General features: G+C 46.0%; 1 protein-coding gene across 2 annotated transcripts in view; it reads left to right on the top strand.

Moving 5' to 3' along the window:
* Nucleotides 1-5,532: 5,532 nt before the first annotated feature.
* CDC42 (cell division cycle 42) overlaps nucleotides 5,533-17,419 on the top strand; it is a 52,858-nt gene continuing 40,971 nt past the window's right edge. For both annotated transcript variants that reach the window (XM_049775067.1, XM_049775066.1), the window contains exon 1: nucleotides 5,533-5,619. The gene's annotated coding sequence lies outside the window, so the exon portion shown is untranslated. The remainder of the gene's footprint in view (nucleotides 5,620-17,419) is intronic.

The following is a 17,419-nucleotide window of genomic DNA, read 5'->3' as shown; positions in this document are numbered from 1 at the left end:
TGGCTGTCTGCTCAGAAATCGCTCCTGGCAGGCACGGGGGACCATATGGGACACCGGGATTCGAACCAACCACCTTTGGTCCTGGATCAGCTGCTTGCAAGGCAAACACCGCTGTGCTATCTCTCTGGGCCCTTTTTTCCCTTTCTTTATTTTAAAAGAACCCCACCCTAGGGGCCTGAGAGATAGCACAGTGGTAGGGCATTCACCATGCACACAGCCGATCCAGGACAGATGTGGTTCAAATCTTGGCATCCCGTATGGTTCCTGTGCCTGCCAGGAGCGATTTCTGAGTGCAGAGTCAGGAGTAACCCTTGAGTGCTGCCAGGTGTGACCCAAAAACCAAAAGAAAAAACCAAAAAACCCCAAAAACCCCAGAAAATACCCATCCACCCCCAAAATAAAAGAAAACCCAATGACGAACATGTTTGTAACCATGGTGCCTAAATAAATTATATGCATAAAAATATTTTTTTTGTTTTGTTTTGTTTTTAGGTCACATCCAGCAGCGCTCAGGTTCCTCTTGGCTCTACGCTCAGAAGTCGCTCCTGGCAGGCTCAGGGGACTATATGGGATGCCAGGATTCAAACCACCGTTTTTCTTCATGCAAGGCTAACGCCTTACATCCATGCTATCTCTCCGGCCCCCTTTATTTCTATGTTTTAAATAACTGCTTTCAATTATCAGGAAACAAATGTATTAGGTCAACTTTGTCATCTATGTGAAGCATTTTCTTTAAATAAAGTAAAAGAAAAAAAATGTTTTTGACTTTGGAACACCAAGCAGTTCTCTGGTTTATCCTAGCTCAGAATTTGGGAGTCACTCCCAGCAATGATAAGGGAGACCTAGCAGTACTATATTGAATCCAGAGTTCCTGCACCTACGCATGTTCAACAGTCTTTTGAAACATCTCCTCAACTCCTTTGATTGATTTCAAGATAAAACCTCATCAGCATGGGCCTGAGCTAGTTAATACAGTGGGTAGGGCCTTTGGCTTGCATTTAGCCAACCTGGGTTCCATCTCTGGCATAGGATGGTTCCTTGAGCCTACTGGCAGTGATTCCTGAATGCAGAGCCAGGAGTAACCCCTGAGCACCACTGGGTATAGTCCCCAAACAAAAACAAAACAGAACAAAAAAACAAACAACTTCATCAATGTGCTATATGCACATGGTAGAGTCCTTACTTTATAAATCCTTCTGGCTAAGATAGGAGTTGCTCAGTTATTTTTAGACCATTCTCTCTTCTTTTCCATCATTCACCCTCCTTCATAGACCTACGTTATCTCCACCAGAGATGAAGAGGCTAGTTTGAGCCAACTGGAGAAAAGGCAAGCAGGAAACAGGTTGGATCAGTTTCACTCTCCAGCCTCTAGGAAGGCCCAGCTCCAGGATAAGATTCATGAGTTGGCAGAAAGTGACAGAAGGATGCTGAACAACAGAGAGACTTCTCCTTCTTCTTCTTCTTTTCTTTATTTGTTTTTTTTGGGCCACACCCGGTGGCGCTCAGGGATTGAACCTGGGTCAGACATGTGCAAGGCAAATGCCCCTACCCGCTGTGCTATCGTTCTGGTCTCCCCCTGTGGATTTTTATAATAATTACCACATCCTTGCTTTTCTTTATAGTTCTGTCACATCTAAATTACCTGGAAAGTTTTAAATTAGCATTTTGTAATATAATAAAAATCCAAAAACTAAGGATCACAAAGGAAGTCTGTTTTGGGGGAGATGGGAGAGTTAAGACACATGCAGTGGTGTTCTGGGCCATTTCTGCCAGCAGTGTTCATGTGACCATGTGGCTCTGTGATTAGGATCCAGGGCTTCCTCATTCAAACCAGTATTTTGAGTCAATTCTCCAACCCAAAGGGAACTTCTTTAATATAGACCCTCATCTTCCTCAGTAAATGATGGCAGGTCCCTGGGAAATTATGATACTAGTGTATTTAAGTAGAGAGTACAGTTTTGAATCTTCTTGCCTTTAGCCAACACCAAAGTGCTCTTTGTATTTAAGGCACTGAAAAGCACTGGGAAGGGCATGAAGATGCATACAAAACTCACCTGCCCTTGGGTCTAAATAAACACCAAAGAAAAGCACTGCATTGCCAAACTAGTAGCAAGGGAGCACTGGAAGGTGATTTCTGTGGTGCTTAATGGAACTTATGAATAACTGGATATCTTGAAATGGGCTGGAAGAGATTGAGATTTGGGGGTCATCTACCAGAGAATAGTGGCAAGTTCCAGGGAAGAGTGGTTGGGGATTTGGAGTTGGAGTAATTTATTCAAGAGCCTTGCAGTTTCTGGTACTGGCTCAGACAGTAAGGCAGACTTACTGGTGTGAGTGAAGGTTGACTCAAGATTGAGCACAAGTTTAAACAATGCAAATGGGGCTAGGTTTCTCTGTTTACATCTCTTAGCTCTGTTTCTTCCTTTGTCACAGTCTCAAGTCTCAGGAAGCCTCTCTCCTCACAGTGGAAAGGTGGCATCCTTGATGCCACGATTACAGTCAATTAGATGATTCTAATTGACTGTCCCAGAATTGAATCTCATTTGTTCAGATTGGAACAAATGCCCATGGCTGAAATACTGTGGCCAGAGGCCTCTCTAAAATGCTCCCACTGACTGTTCTTCTTTGCAATTAGAGCCATTAATCTCCTTTAAAGGCACATAGAGGAGCCTAGAGTGATAGCACAGTAGTAGGGCACCTGCCTTGCATGTGGACGACCCAGGATGGACCGGGTTTGACTCCTAGCATCCTATATGGTTCCCCAGGAGTGACTTCTTAGCGCCAGGAGTGACTTCTTAGCGCAGAGCCAGGAGTAACCCCTGAGCACAGTCGGGTATGGCCCCACCCCCCAAAAAAGGCACTTGAAGTGAGGGGCAGAGCCAAAGTACAGTGGGAAGGCCCTTGCCTTGCAAGTTGCGGAGATGAGTTCAATACACAGTATCACATATGCTCCCCTGAGCCCCATTAGGAATGATCTTGGAATGTAGAGCTAGGAGTAAGTCTTGAGCACTGGTCATATGTGGTCCCAAAACAAACAAACAAACAAACAAAGGCACATGGATTGCAATTGGGAGAGTTGCTGCTCCCATAGAAGGATATGCTGGGCACCTGGCTGGTCAAACTAGCAAGAAGAGGAGGAGACTCTGAGACAGCTGTGTCCATTAGGATAGTGAGGAGGAGATTCTAAAAGTCTAGCTTCTGGACAAGCAGCAAGAGAAAGGATAGAATGAGACTAGGAGGTAATACTATATAACGTTTTGGGCAGAGAAAAGCAGGGTAGTTTTGACAAACATCTGACAGCATAATAGACAAGCACTAAGTGAATCCTTGTTCTCAGAATAAAGGCAGGAAAAGTCAAGCAGTTGGGTGACACCCCATCAAGATATTACGGCTGACGGAAAGGGCAGGCATTGTCTGGAGACATTAATGGGGTTCTGAGATAGGATGAAGGAAAGGTTACAGCTAACTAGTTTTGTAGAGGGACAATTCTCAACCAGTTTTTCCTCAAGTATAAGAAACTAAGATTTTACATTATTTAAATAGTAAAAAATTTACAATAGTTCTAAATTTAGTTAAATTCCAAGAACAGTGACTTGATAGAACAAATATTATGATGCCCATATAGCAGGCTTACATACAGACTTCCAAAATCATGCTGTATTTAACATGAGTAGATGTTTGTTTACAATGTATTTCTTTCTTTCTGTGGAAAGTGGGGGTGGAGGGGAAGGGGACACACCCTGTGGTGCTCAAGTGTTTGTAACAGGGAGTTACTTCCTGTGATGCTGAGAGGGATCAGGCAGTGCCACAGATGAAGCTTAGGCCTCCAGCCCTATGAACCATCTTCCCAGCTAACAGTGTGTGTGTGTGTGTGTGTGTGTGTGTGTGTGTGTGTGGTTTTTTTTTTTTTTTTTTTTTTTTGGTTTTTGGGCCACACCCGTTTGACGCTCAGGGGTCACTCCTGGCTATGTGCTCAGAAGTCGCCCCTGGCTTGGGTGGACCATATGGGACGCCGGGGGATCGAACCGCGGTCCTTCCTTGGCTAGCACTTGCAAGGCAGGCACACCTTACTTCCAGCGCCACCTACCCGGCCCCTTTTTTTTTTTTGGATGTGTGTGGTTTTAATCGAAACTTACTTTGAAAGATGCAGGGAGGGAGAAGAGAAGTAGTGTTCAAGAGAGAACATGAACTTGAAAGATCAAGCAAGCAAAAAGACAAGCATGTTCAAGGGAGAACAGGGGCTGAAGAGCAAACCACAACAGAGCAGGTCACAATATGGCTTTGAAAGAAAAAGGCAGATCAATTTTTTTGTAATAATTTGATAAATATGTGTGGATGTGTATCTATCTGGAAAGGCACACCCATATTTTGATGAAAATGTAAACATTTTACTAGTTATCATTCAGAGCTACAACTGAAGCTTATCTTCTGATTTCACTACAGTAAGCCTCAAGATTAGTACCACAGCATAGTGGTCAAATGGACCACTTTAGACTTACATTATTTGCCCCTTACTGGCTAAGAGTCTTCTGCAAATCCCTTTCTACGCCAAGCCTCAATAAACAGAGGAATTTCCTCTAGGTCATAAGAGATAGCTTAAAGAGCTGAGTGATAAGAGCCTGATTGGATCCCCAGTAAATGAGTAATTTCAGTGTGACCCTTCCCCTTCTCTCAGTACAGAGCCAGTAACCCTGAAGTAGCACCAAGTGTGGCTCTGAGGCCCTCTGTCTACTTCCCCTATCGCTGGGAACACTATTTTTCTATAACACAGTGAATAAGTAATGAAGAATAGCGATTCCTGTTTTTTGAAGCTTACAGTGTGGGGGATGGCAATCAGGTGTTGTGAAGATGCTATTGATCAGAAGTTGTTGACATTTTAGGGCTGAAAGTCAACTAAAGGCCTATTGAAGGGGAAGCAAGTAGGCTAAGTAGCAAGTCAAGGTCTTCTTGTATTGGGGAAGAAGTCTTGAAAACAAAGATCCACAGAACTGATGGCTAAATGATTACAGGTCTGGGGAGGAGACCATGTACTTGCAGCGAGAGACTTTGGGTTTTTTGTTTGTTTTTGGGTCACAGCCAAGCCGCGTTTAAGGGCTCATCCCGAGTGTAGCTGAAGGACAGTGTAGTGCCAAGGATCACACTTGGGCCTCCTGCCTACAGAGCAGGTGCTTTTGCTCAACCCTCGGAGCTGTCTCTCCCACCTCTTGCAGAGATCCTGGAAGAAGTCACTGACTTTAAAAAGTGCCTCTACAAAATAAAAATGCTATTTAGTTTCATCAGGTGGCAAGTAACCGGAGAAATGTTAACAGAAACGCTTTGCAAAAGGACAGCTAACAGAATCATCGCAAACGCAGCCCTTCACACAAAAAAAAAGGCAGACCTCAGCAGGCCCCCCCAAACTCAACCGCACCGATCTGCGCTTGCGCAGTAGGAGAACCAGGCCGAGCCGGAGAGGCGGAGAAGGTGGAGAGAGCTTCGAGCCCCGCCTCCTGCCGGCCACGCCCACTTCCGCGGGCTGCCTGCCGTGCGCGCCTGCGTGCTGACGTCAGGCGCAGGCCCCTGTCCGGCAGGCGAGGAGACCCCGCGCAGTGCTGCCAACGCCCCGGCCGAGAAGCTGAGGTGAGTGCGGGGCCCGGGGCGAGCGAGGCTCCTGGCGGGGGCGCGGGCGCGGCTGCCCCGCTTAAGGGTCCCGTGTCCGTGGCGGGATCCCCCCGCTTTCCCTTACGGCCGGCGGGACGCCCCGCCGGTGCGCTCTTCGGGGTGGCAACCTGAGCGCGCGCGGGGAGGCGCCGAGCAGGAGGGCTCGCGCGGCTCCGGGTCGGGGTCCTGGGGGCGTCGCAGCCGGCCGGGCGCGCTGAGCCAGGGGCCGCTCGGCCGTGCGGGTCGGTCGGGTCGGGACGTCCCGCCGGGGTCGCGTCGCCGCGGAGGGAGGGCGGGCCGGGCGATCGGGGCGATCGGGCTGTCACCGGGCTGCGGCGGAAGGAAGGGAAGGGAGGGAGGAGGAAGGAAGGAAGGAGGCAGGCAGGCAGGCCGGCAGCAGGCAGCAGGCACACCCATCCCGCCGGCCCGGCTGGCGTTCCCCTCGCCCCGGTTCGGCCCGGCCCGGCCCGGTCCTCGGAGCCGGGCGCCTCGCTGCAGGCCCCGGGCCGCTTGGGGCTGCGAGTGGGCGGCCCGGGGCTCCCCTCCTCGCCCTGCCCGCCCTGCCCGCCCTGCCCTGCCCGGCTCGTCGAGCCCCGGCGACTTCCTGCTTCCCCGCGGACATCTTGCGGCCGCCTGGGGGAGGGGAGCGGACTGGGGCGCCGGGGGAAGCGGCGGCGGCCCGGCCCGGCCCGACCCTCGCCGGGCAGCCCGCCTAGGGCGTCCCCTCGGACCCGGCCTACCTGCCCGCAGCCCCAGCCAGCCCAGAGCCACTTCCGTTCGCGCCCGGCCTCTCTCTCTCTCTCTCTCTCTCGGGGAGTTACCCCAGCACCTCCCGACTCGAGCTTGCAATTCCTCTTTTTTTTATTCTTTTTATTTTTGGGGGCGGGAGGGCTTTTTCTTTCCTTTGTTCGTTTGGGTTTTTATGTCTTTATTTCTTGGATTTTGGGTCCCACCCGTAGCGCTCAGGGGTTCCTCGTGGCTCCACGCTCAGAAATTGCTCCTGACCCTGAGGGGTGGTCGGGGTGGGATGGATGCCCAGATTCGAATCACCCGTCCTTCTGCATGCAAGGCAAATGAATGCCTTACCTCCGTGCTAATCTCTCCTTCGGCCTCTCTTTTGGGTTTTTCTTTCTTTTTTTTCTCTCTTCCCCTCCCCTTGAAATGCAAGAGAAATGCAGTGTGGAACATACATGACGTCATCGCAATCCAAGGGTGAGAGTCTTGTTTAACTCCTACAAGTCAGAGGACTAGATTTCTCTCGCAGTCTCAGCCCACCCTTGGCATGCCTGCCTGCCTGCCTGCCTGCCTGCTCCAGGCTTTTCCCTGGGGTGTCCCATTCTGAGAGGTGCTTTTTTATTTTTTAAAGCCAAGCCCGGTGTCTTTCAAATATCCGCCTGAAGTCGTAGGCAAGGTGCAATTAGCTGGTACTCAGAGACTCAAGAGTGAGCCCAGAGCCCCTTGGCGCAGGCGGGGACTTTCAGGAGCCATGCCGACCATCACACCTCCAGTGGAATTAAAAACTTCATTTTGCGGAGGGGAGCATGTCTTTGGCCTCCCGAAAGGACTTTCCTCCCCACCCCAACGTGTTAACTTTTTCCTTCTGACCTGCCTGACCCGACGCGGACTCCTCCCTTGAATCGACTCATGTGCTCCTTTCGTGGGTAAGGGTGTGGCAAAATCAGTTTTATGTCACACCTGATGCTTGACAGACACATGAACTTTTGGAATTAAGAGACTGTGTTTTGGAATTCTCACCCCCCCTTACCCCCACTCTCCCACTCCTGAGTAACGTTTTCGGACTTGGGAATCACATCACAAGGTTCCCCAGATGTTTGGCACATTTCGACTTTATATATATATATCCCTTATGGGGTGGGAGAATTAACAGTGTCAGAGAAAAGGGACAGTGCTGAAAAGTGAATGAGATCTCGTAGTATATAATTCCTTGTATGAAGGGTGTCGTGTTGGAGAAAGGCTTCCTGTTTTTATTCTGAGAGAACAGAGTGCTTGGGAAGACATACTTGAAAGAAGTGGTAGGTTTAAACCAGCTCTTTGTAGTGTGGGTATGGAGAAGATTGATAGGTGTATTACTTGGATGTGCCATAATCTGGCCTCGGTTTTAAGAGTTTAAAAATGGCACTAACCTTAAAAATGGCACACTGTCTACTGCTTTATTTCTGAATCCTTTTAGTGTAATGTCATTTTCACTTTTAAGATGTAGACTAGTTTTTGGACTGAGGCAGAAATATGGATGGTGGTAGTTAGCTAAATATTAAAAATGAACTCTTTTGCAGCCTTTGATTCAAGACCCGAAGCACATCATATTCTCTTACAGTGTTTTCATAGAATAACATATAGCATTGCTGTTAAACTTACTATTTTTTGAGCCTGTCAAATATTATAGCGTCATTGGTCAAAATCAGATAATGAGATTATTTTGTTTTGTTATAGTTTTATGGGTTATATGCTAGTATTCAGGGGCTGCTCCCAGGTCAGTGCTTAAGAGATCTTGTGCCAGAGAGCTATCCTGGGATTCATTTTTATATGCACGCCTACTCAAATTAGTGAGGGTCTTTTTTGTTTTATTTTGTTTTGGGCTACCCCTGGAGGTGGTGGTGTGATCATTTGTAGTGCCTACGATTTGAAGCAGGAACAGCTGCATGAAAAAAATTATTACGGCTTTTTTTTTTACTAGAAATTTTATGTTTATTAAAAAAACACTTCCAGATATGTTTTGACTTATCCAGGAACCTTTGTTTATATTTAATTTTGGGCTACAGCCATGCTTAAGATACTCCTGGCTCTGTACTCAGGAATCACTTCTGGCAGTGCTCCGGGGACCATATGGGATGCCAGGCATCAAATCCAGGTTGACTACGTGCAAGGCAAGCACTGTATCTGCTAAACTATCTGCCCCAAGAGCTGTCACATTTGGAAAACTACTTACTGAGCCATTCTGCAGGTAGTAGTGATAGAGTTTTGGAAAGTGATCACTATTTGCTTTTTTTTTGTGGGGGTGGGCAGTGATGCTTAGGGGTTATTCCTGGCTCTGAGCTCAGAAATTGCTCCTGGCAGGCTTGGGGGACCTTATGGGATGCTGGGGATTGAATACAGGTCGGCACAAGCCCCCATGTGCTTTTTTGTTTGTTTGTTTTTGTTTTTTTGGGGGGGTCACACCTGGCAATGGCCCCCCCCTTTTTTTGGTTTTTGGGTCACACCAAGCAAGCGCCTTGCCTCCATGCGATCTTTCCAGCCCCTCTTTTTCTTTTTAAACCCAACAGTGCTCAGGGGTTACTCCTGGCTCTGTGCTTAGAAATTGCTCCTGGTAGGCTCCAGGACCACATAGGATGCCAGGGATCGAACCCGGGTCCGTCCTGGGTTGGCAGCATGCAAGGCAAATGCCCTACCAGTGTGCTGTCACTCTGGCTCCAAGAAGTATTTTCTTAAGATAATTATTGAGGGTTGTTAACAGTTTCTCCTTTTGTAGGTTACATAGGCTAGTGTATTTTCTGAACCTTCTGGTCAGCCTACTTTTATTTTGTTTCATTTTTGTTTTTGGGCTACACTGATGATGGTGCTTAGAGTTACTCCTGGTTTTGTGTTCAGGAATCATTGTTGGCAGGCTTAGGAGACTATATTGGAATGATGGGGATTGAATCCAAGTTGGCCTCGTGCAAGACAAGCACTTTACCGCTGTACTATCACTCTGGCCCTTGGTCAGCCTACTTTTGAGTTGAAGTGATGAAAACTAATCTTATTGCTTGACCATACCCATCAATTTAGTCCACTATATTCTGTACCTGTACTATTTGAACACTTTACTACTGCTTAGAAAGATCTATTTTGATGACCAGTTCTTAGACCCCTAAGGTTATTTGTACTTGAAAACTTGTTTCCTTCCTTCTCTCTTTTTTTGTTTGCAAATAGCAGCTCCTTTTTGACAGTCTCCCTCTTTACTCAACAGTATCAGATTCCTGCTTATATTATGCTTTTTGTCCATTACCAGTTTCTACTTTTAGTTGCTCATCCCTCAGCCCAAAATATTTTTGCTACAGTGGTTTTCATTACTTGTGATTTCAGCTATGGCTGCCACTGCTGCTATTATAAGTGCTGACTGTCAAAACTTCCTCAGTAGTTCCCTCTGGGATGTTATCCTCAAACAGTTTATACCATGAAATAAAACATATCTTTACCGCCAAAATGCAGTTCTATTTTAATTTGAAAATTTATAAAATTTTAGAGATGGGGCCAGAGAGATAGCACAGTCATACGGCGTTCATATTCCATGTGGCCGACCCAGGAAGTATCTGAGTTCAATTCCCAGAATCCCGTATAGTCCCCCGAGCCTGCCAGGAGCAATTTCTGAGTGCAGAGACAGGAGTAACCCTTGAGCGCTGCCAGGTGTGACCCAAAAACCAAATAAGAAAAAAAAAACAAACAGATAATTAATTCAGTGGGTAAGGTGCTTGTCTTGCACAAGGCTGATTAGAGTTCGATACCTGATAAAACTTATGGTCCCCTAAGCATAGAGTCAGGAATATGCCCTGAACATTGCTGGATGTAGTCCCCAAAACAGACTCCCCTCCCCCCAAGAAACCCCAAACCCTAAAAATCCAATTTGGGCAGCTGGAGAGATAGTACAGTGGGTAGGGTGCTTGTGCATGCAACTAGCGTGGGTTTTATTTCCAGCACCACATATGGTTTCTTGAAGCAACACCAAGAGCGAGTGATTCCTGTATAGACCCGATTAAGTCTTCAGCACTGCTGGGTGTGGCCCCAAAGCTCCCAATTTTATTGTATTTTATCATTGGAAATTTTGGGACATACACAGTGGTGCTCAGGGACTACTGGTTCTGTCTTCAGGAGTGACTTCTGGCAGTGCTCAGGTGACCATATCTGATGCCACACTCAGATTGAACTAGTGTCAACTGCATGCAAGGCAAGTGCCTTACTCTTGTATTATGGTCATATACAAAAAATTAGAGAAAAAATCTAATTTTAAATATTTGCCATTATGCTGAAGATTTTTTTCATTTTTTGGTTTTGGGCCATAACTGGCAGTATTGGGCTTACATTTGGCTCTGGGCTTAAGGATCACTCTTGGTGGGACTTGGGAGAACATATGGGCATCGTGGGGGATTAAACCTGGGTTAGCCATATGCAAGGCAGGCACCCTACTTGCTATACTTTCATCACTCTGGGGCCAGAGAGGTAGCATGAAGGTAGGGCATTTGCCTTGCATGCAGAAGGACAGTGGCTTGAATCCTGGCATTCCATATGATCCCCCGGCCTGCCAGGAGCGATTTCTGAGCGTAGAGCCAGGAGGAACCCCTGAGTGCTGGCAGGTGTGACCCAAAAACCAAAAAAAGAAAAAAAAAATTCTAACAACTCCTGAAATTCTTTTCTGTGAGGGAAAGGCAATAGACTTCAGAATGTCTATGCTGAGGTTAGTGCTACTTTGGAAAAGAGCTATTCCTCTCTGCAGCCGCCTAGTCCACAGCTCCTTGAGAAATTGGATAGCAAGGATCATCTGCCACACCTTGCAGAACAAATGGATTTCAGGCACAGCTTGATAATTGCCTCCTGGGGCTGCTGAGGCATGAACCTGTATGCTTGTAGGTGCTTGTGGCAGACATTACCAGTTCTGATTCAATCAGGCATTACCCTGAGTGCTGGTGGCCAAAGTGGGCTGAACAGAGAAGCGGAATCACTCTTTTCCAAGTCTTCTGCCCTGCTTCTGTACCCTCTTTACTGGGCCACCTGAAACAAAAGAGAAGCAATAGATTTGCCTCTTAAGGTGGCATCTTGAAAGGTAACTTAACTTATGTCACCCAGGAACTCTACATCCTTCTAATGTGGGAACTACCTCTTCCACCGCAGCAAACCCAAGGCAGGATGGTCATTGATCCCCCTAGTTTTTTTTTTTTTTTTTTTTTTTTTTAATTTGTTTTGGGTCACACCCTGCAGCACTCAGGGGTTACTCCTGGCAGGCTCGGGGGACCATATGGGATGCTGGGATTCGAACCAATGACCTTCTGCATGAAAGGCAAATGCCTTACCTCCTTGCTATCTCTCTGGCCCCGACCTCCCTAGTTCTTTTTTTTTTTTTGGTCATAGTCAGCAGTGCTTAGTCTTAACTACTGACTCTGTACTAAGGGAACACTCCTGGTGGGCTCTGGGGGAACTATATGTGAAGCTAAATTTGGCAGCATTTCTCTGACCCCACATGTCCCTAATTAAGAAGCAAAAAAAATCCACTTTTCTCTGGAATCTTGCTTAGGAGATGCCCTTACACTGGTGTACACTTTCTGCTCTCTTGTTTTTCTTTCTATTTTGAGGGGTGGGTGGGGGGTCCACACCTGGCAGAGCTCAGGAATTATTCCTGGCAGGCTTGTGGGACCTTATGGAATGTTGGGGATCAAACTCGGGTCAGCTGCATGTAAAGCAAATGCCCTGCATACTTTACTATTCCTCTGGCTCCTTTTTACCTTTCCCTAATTTTTTCTGCATTTAAAAAAATTAATATCACTGTAGATGCAGAATAAAGATTTGCCAAATTCATCAATTTATTCATGATAAACATTGTTCTCCCCTCTGCCACCTTTTCTTTTGTTTTTGTTGTGATGACGTATGTGGTTGTGGTATTAGTTCATTTAGTTCTGGTGTTTGCCAGGGGCCACACTCCTTTTAATTGTGGTGTTTGCCCACATTGGGCCGGGGTCTTTGCTCATACACATGGCTTACCAAGAATCTCTCCTAGTTGTATTGCCTGCAGGGGTTGTGCCTTATTTCCGATGCTTACACGTATGTGACTCAGGTGCCCAGAAGTTCTTGCATCCCTGGGTTAACAAACAACAGAATCATCAAAATAGTACTGAGTTATATATTTGTATTCAGGCTTGGGGATTGAATTTTTCACCTTTTGATAACAAAGGCAGACGTTCTAAATGAGGATTTTTCTCAACACTTTTTGAACCACTGCTCACTTCTGATCTTGTATTCCTGTCTAGGTTGGTCCCAGGAAACTAAAAGATTTAATTTTTTATGGATTTTTTTGCAGACCATGCCATCCATCCATCCATCCATCCATCCATCCATCCATCCATCCATCCATCCATCCATCCATCCATCCATCCATCCAGGAAACTAAAAGATTTAATTTTTTATGGATTTTTTTGCAGACCATGCCATCCATCCATCCATCCATCCATTTATCCATCGAACCGGGTTTGTTCTGGGTTGGCCGCATGCACGGCAAATGCCCTCCCGCTGTGCTATCCCTTTGTCTCCAATACTCTTTTCTTAAAAAACAAAAATTTTTAGGGGGCTGGAGTGATACCACAGCGGTAGGGCGATTGCCTTGCATGAGGCTGATCCAGTCCCCCAGCCTGCCAGGAGTGATTTCTGAGTGCAGAGCCAGGAGTAACCCCTGAGCACCACTGGGTATGACCCAAAAACCAAAAAAAATTTTTTTAGATTGAATAGTCATTAATTACAGAGTTGCAAATTTGTTCATAATCATATTTCAGTCATACTGTGTCCAGTACCCATTCCTTGAGTGCACATTTCCTGCCACCATTGTCCCCAGTGCAAACCATATTTTAAGTGGCTGATATTCCTGTACTACTATGTGGGCCCATCCCCTGAGCACCACCAAGAGTCGTTCCTGAGCACAGAGCCAGGCAAAGTCTTTCTACTTTTGGATGTGGCCCCCAAACTGGGAGGAATAAAAAGGAAAAAAAAATGATAAGAGGGACCGGGAGATAGCTCAAAGGTTTGGAGTGCCATGCTTTGCATGGGGAGCCCTCGATTTGATATCCTACACTTTGTGATAACACCCTGAGAACCATGAGGAGTAGTCTCTTGAGTGTTGCAGGGTATGGCTTCCCCGCAAACAAAATAATCTTACATGGACTGTTATTTTTTTTTTTTTTGGGGGGGGGAGGGCACCTAGTGATGTTCAGGTGTTGCTCCTGGTTGTGTACTCAGGAATTACTCACCTCATGGAGGTGCTTGAGGGAACCAAATGGGGTAGCAGGGATAGAACCCTGGTTGGCCACATGCAAGGCAAATTCCTAATGGCTGGCTGTCCTATTGTTCCGGACCCAAAGATTAATTTTTAAAAAAATGAAACATTAAATAAAGCCAAAGATAATACAGGGATTCAGTCATTTGCCTTACAAATGCTCAATCTCCAGCAGTACATAATGTCCCCTGAGCATCAACAAGAATAATACTTGAGTTCAGAACCAAGAATAATACCAAACACTGCTGGTATAGCCCAAAAACAAAGAAAAAAGAAAACTCTGGTTCTGATTTTGTTTTGAGTTGGGGTACCTCCCCAGTAGTGCTGGAGGCCATCAGAGCTACAACTCCCTCTTTGGGATGCCATGTAGCCCTAGGGATCAAAAACATATGCTCTAGCCCTCTGAACTTTTCTCCCTGAACCTAGCTCAGTGTAGAATAAATAAGGCCAGAAATTTGACTCAGTGGTGCATGCCAAGTGTGATCCCCAAGTCCCTTCAAGAAAACCCCCCTACTTTTACTTCCCCAAACAACCAAAAATCAAAAACAAGAAAAATCTTTTAAGACTGCAGAATGTGCTTGATGTGGGAAGTGAGGATTGTTCTTGGTGCCATATGAACTCCCAAATACTGTCAGTAGCCCTGAGCAGGGAGGGCAACTCCTCTGCACTGCTGGGTGTTTCTAAAACCAAGATCAAAATCCAAAGGCAAAACCAGTTCTCACCCCTCTTTCCCTCCCTCTTTCCCTCTTTCCTCCAGTTGTTCTTGGCCTAGAGTCTGAGGATGTGATGCTACTCAGGCCCTGAAGTGCTGGGGATACTCTGGCTTCTCTGGTGATGCTGGGGACCTTAAGGGATACATACGGTAATACTATGGGGCCTACAGGGCTGTGCCCTCTGATGATTGGGGAACCATATCGTGCTGGGTATCTAATGCAGCTTGGCTACATGTTAGGTATGCACCCTAACCACTGTATGTGTTTCTCAGCCCCAATTTATTGATTTATTTTTGGTTTTAGGCCCACCCACTTGACTTGGTACTTGGGATATTACACTGAGTCAGGGATCCAACTCCTGCCTTTTATGTGCGAAGTATGTGTTTCCAGCCTGTGGAGTTATCTCTCTGACTCTGTTTTTAATAGTTGTTGAGGTCACATGCAGCAGTTCTGTGGGAGAGGTATTGTTTCTGATGATGCTCAGGATGGGTCATGTAGCATTGAGCCTAGGTCCTTCCATTACAGCTTTATCCGTGGTGCCTGGACACTGTGTGGGGCAGGTGGGGACATGGTGTTGATCCTACAGGGGACCATGCAGTGAGGTTTGGACTTAGGGTTCTTACATACATGCAAAGCATATTCTCTAATTCTTTGAGCTATTTCTCTGGCCCTACTTCTGATTGCCTTTCTTCCTTTGGCTGTGCTCAGGGTCTATTTCTGATTCTTGCCCAGGGGTCACTCCTGGCAGTGCTCAAGGGACCATATGTAATGCCAGGGTCTGCCACATGAAAGTGCCTTATTCCATACTGCCTTGGTTTCTTTTGTCTTTTAGATGGCCTCTGCATCTGTAAATATATATGTATTCCTTGTCTCAGATATAGAAGGGCTGGGATATAAAGCAGCATTTATCAGCTGGGGCTTTATGACTCCACTTTGAGACTCCAGAATATTTATTTATTTATTTTTATTTTTTTTAATAAGGAAGTATTACCCTTCTAAACTCAAACACATTCAATGCTTAGTATAGTACATCAAAGGTATATCTTGTTCTTTACAGTAAGTTCTCTGAAAACATTGACATAATTACAGGATACACACAAAATTAAATATATCAGCATGAAGCAACTACTCAGTACTGCATACAGTGCATTATTTATAAGACACCACAAGGACACAATTTTATAAATTAACATGGATTGTTCTCAGGTTTGTGCTATTTATACCTGTTAGTGATAGTGACCATCAACTTTTTTTAAGGTTTGGAGTCAAAGGAGCACTGTAAAAACAATGTTAGTGTGGCAGTTATCGTTTGCATGGACCCACCAAAGTATGGGGATCATGGAAAGGAAAAACTTTGGCCTAAGTACAAGGAGACCCTACCCCTGAAGTTTCCTGACAGAAGACCATTTCTAGGCTCCAGGCAAACCAGTTTGTCCAATCCCGGTCATTGTCTGTAGTGCCCATACAGTTACACCTTTCACGAGACTCCAGAATATTTGAAGGAGGCTATAGAACATTATGGGGGCATAGCCTGAGATTTTTTGTGTGTATGTGGGTGGTGGTGGAAGTGGGGACAACATGTAAGATGGTAGCCATGGGAAGGAAAAAAGGTCAGAAGTCTGTCACAATTGGTAAAAGGTTGAGAAACACTGATATTGAACACTCAGCTCTGGGTTTGATCCCTGACATTGCAAAAACAAAACAATAAAATTCAGATACAGAGGCTGATATGTTCTGTATCTTTTTATTTTTGGCCTTCCATTTTACTTTTTAAAAACTAATATGACTAGAGAGATAATTTTGGGGTTAAGGTACTTGCAAGGCAAACCTTAACCTTGGTTATATTTCCAGCATCACATACGATCTTTCAAGTACAACCAGGAGTAGTAACACTTGAGTACAGTCAGGAATAGCCCCATGAGCACCCTTGGGTATGGTCCCCAAAATCACAACCCCCCTTTTTTTCTTTTGGGTTTGAGATTTAGCTCAGCAGTAGCGCAAAATCCACTTTGTCTTGATGTGTGAGGATCCTGGATTTGATCTCTGCAGGAGGGTAACAGGTTAAATAAAAATCCAAGCTTTTATAATACTTTAGATAAATTTTTTTTTTTTGGTGGGGGTCTGGGGAAGGCACAATGAGTGGTGCTCCAGGCTAAACTTCTGGCTCTACGTTCAAGGATCACTTCTGGCAATGCCAGGACCATATATAGGGTGCCAGATATTGAACTAATTTTGGTCATTGTACTATTCCTCCAGCCTAGTCAATGAGGTTTTAAGAAACATGAAAGAGTGGCCGAAATAGCTTAGTTGGGAGAGCCTTAGACTGAGGAAACATGAAAGAGGGGCCTGAGAGATAGAACAGCAGTAGGTAGGGTGTTTGCCTTGAAAGAGGGGCTGGAGAAATATAACAATGGTAGGGCGTTTGCCTTGCATACAGTCGACCTAGGATGGACCTAGGATTCCTGGCATTCCATGTGGTTCTTTGAGCCTGCCTGGAGTAATTTCTGAGTGCAGAGCCAGGAGTAACCCCTAAGTGCCACTGGGTGTGACTCAAAAGACAAAATACATGACAGAAAAGTTTATTCCTTTTGTTTGTTTGTTTTTGGACCATACCAGGTGGCCCTACTGCTTGCACCACCACTCTGGCCCCTCATTCTTTTTATTTTTTTATATTTATTTATTTATTTATTTGGTTTTTGGGCCACAGGTTTGTCCTTTGTCAGCCACATGCAAGGCAGACATCCTACCACTGTGCTATCGTTCCAGCCCATAAAAATTTTTTTGTTTTTGTTTTTGAGTCACACCTGGAAATGCTCAGGGGTTACTCCTGGCTCTATGCTCAGAAATCGCTCCTGGCAGGCTCAGAGGACCATATGGGATGCCGGGATTCGAACGACCGTCCTTCTGCATGCAAGGCAAATGGCCCTACCTACCTCAATGCTATCTCTCCCCCCCCCCCCCACCCCTTCTTTTTTGGTTTTTGGGTCACACCTGGCAGCACTCAGGTTACTCCTGGCTCTGTGCTCAGAAATCGCCCCTG

The sequence above is a fragment of the Suncus etruscus genome, chromosome 6 (genome assembly GCF_024139225.1).
Source record: "Suncus etruscus isolate mSunEtr1 chromosome 6, mSunEtr1.pri.cur, whole genome shotgun sequence".
NCBI classification, from domain to species: domain Eukaryota; kingdom Metazoa; phylum Chordata; class Mammalia; order Eulipotyphla; family Soricidae; genus Suncus; species Suncus etruscus.
This window is presented reverse-complemented; position numbering and strand designations above follow the sequence as displayed.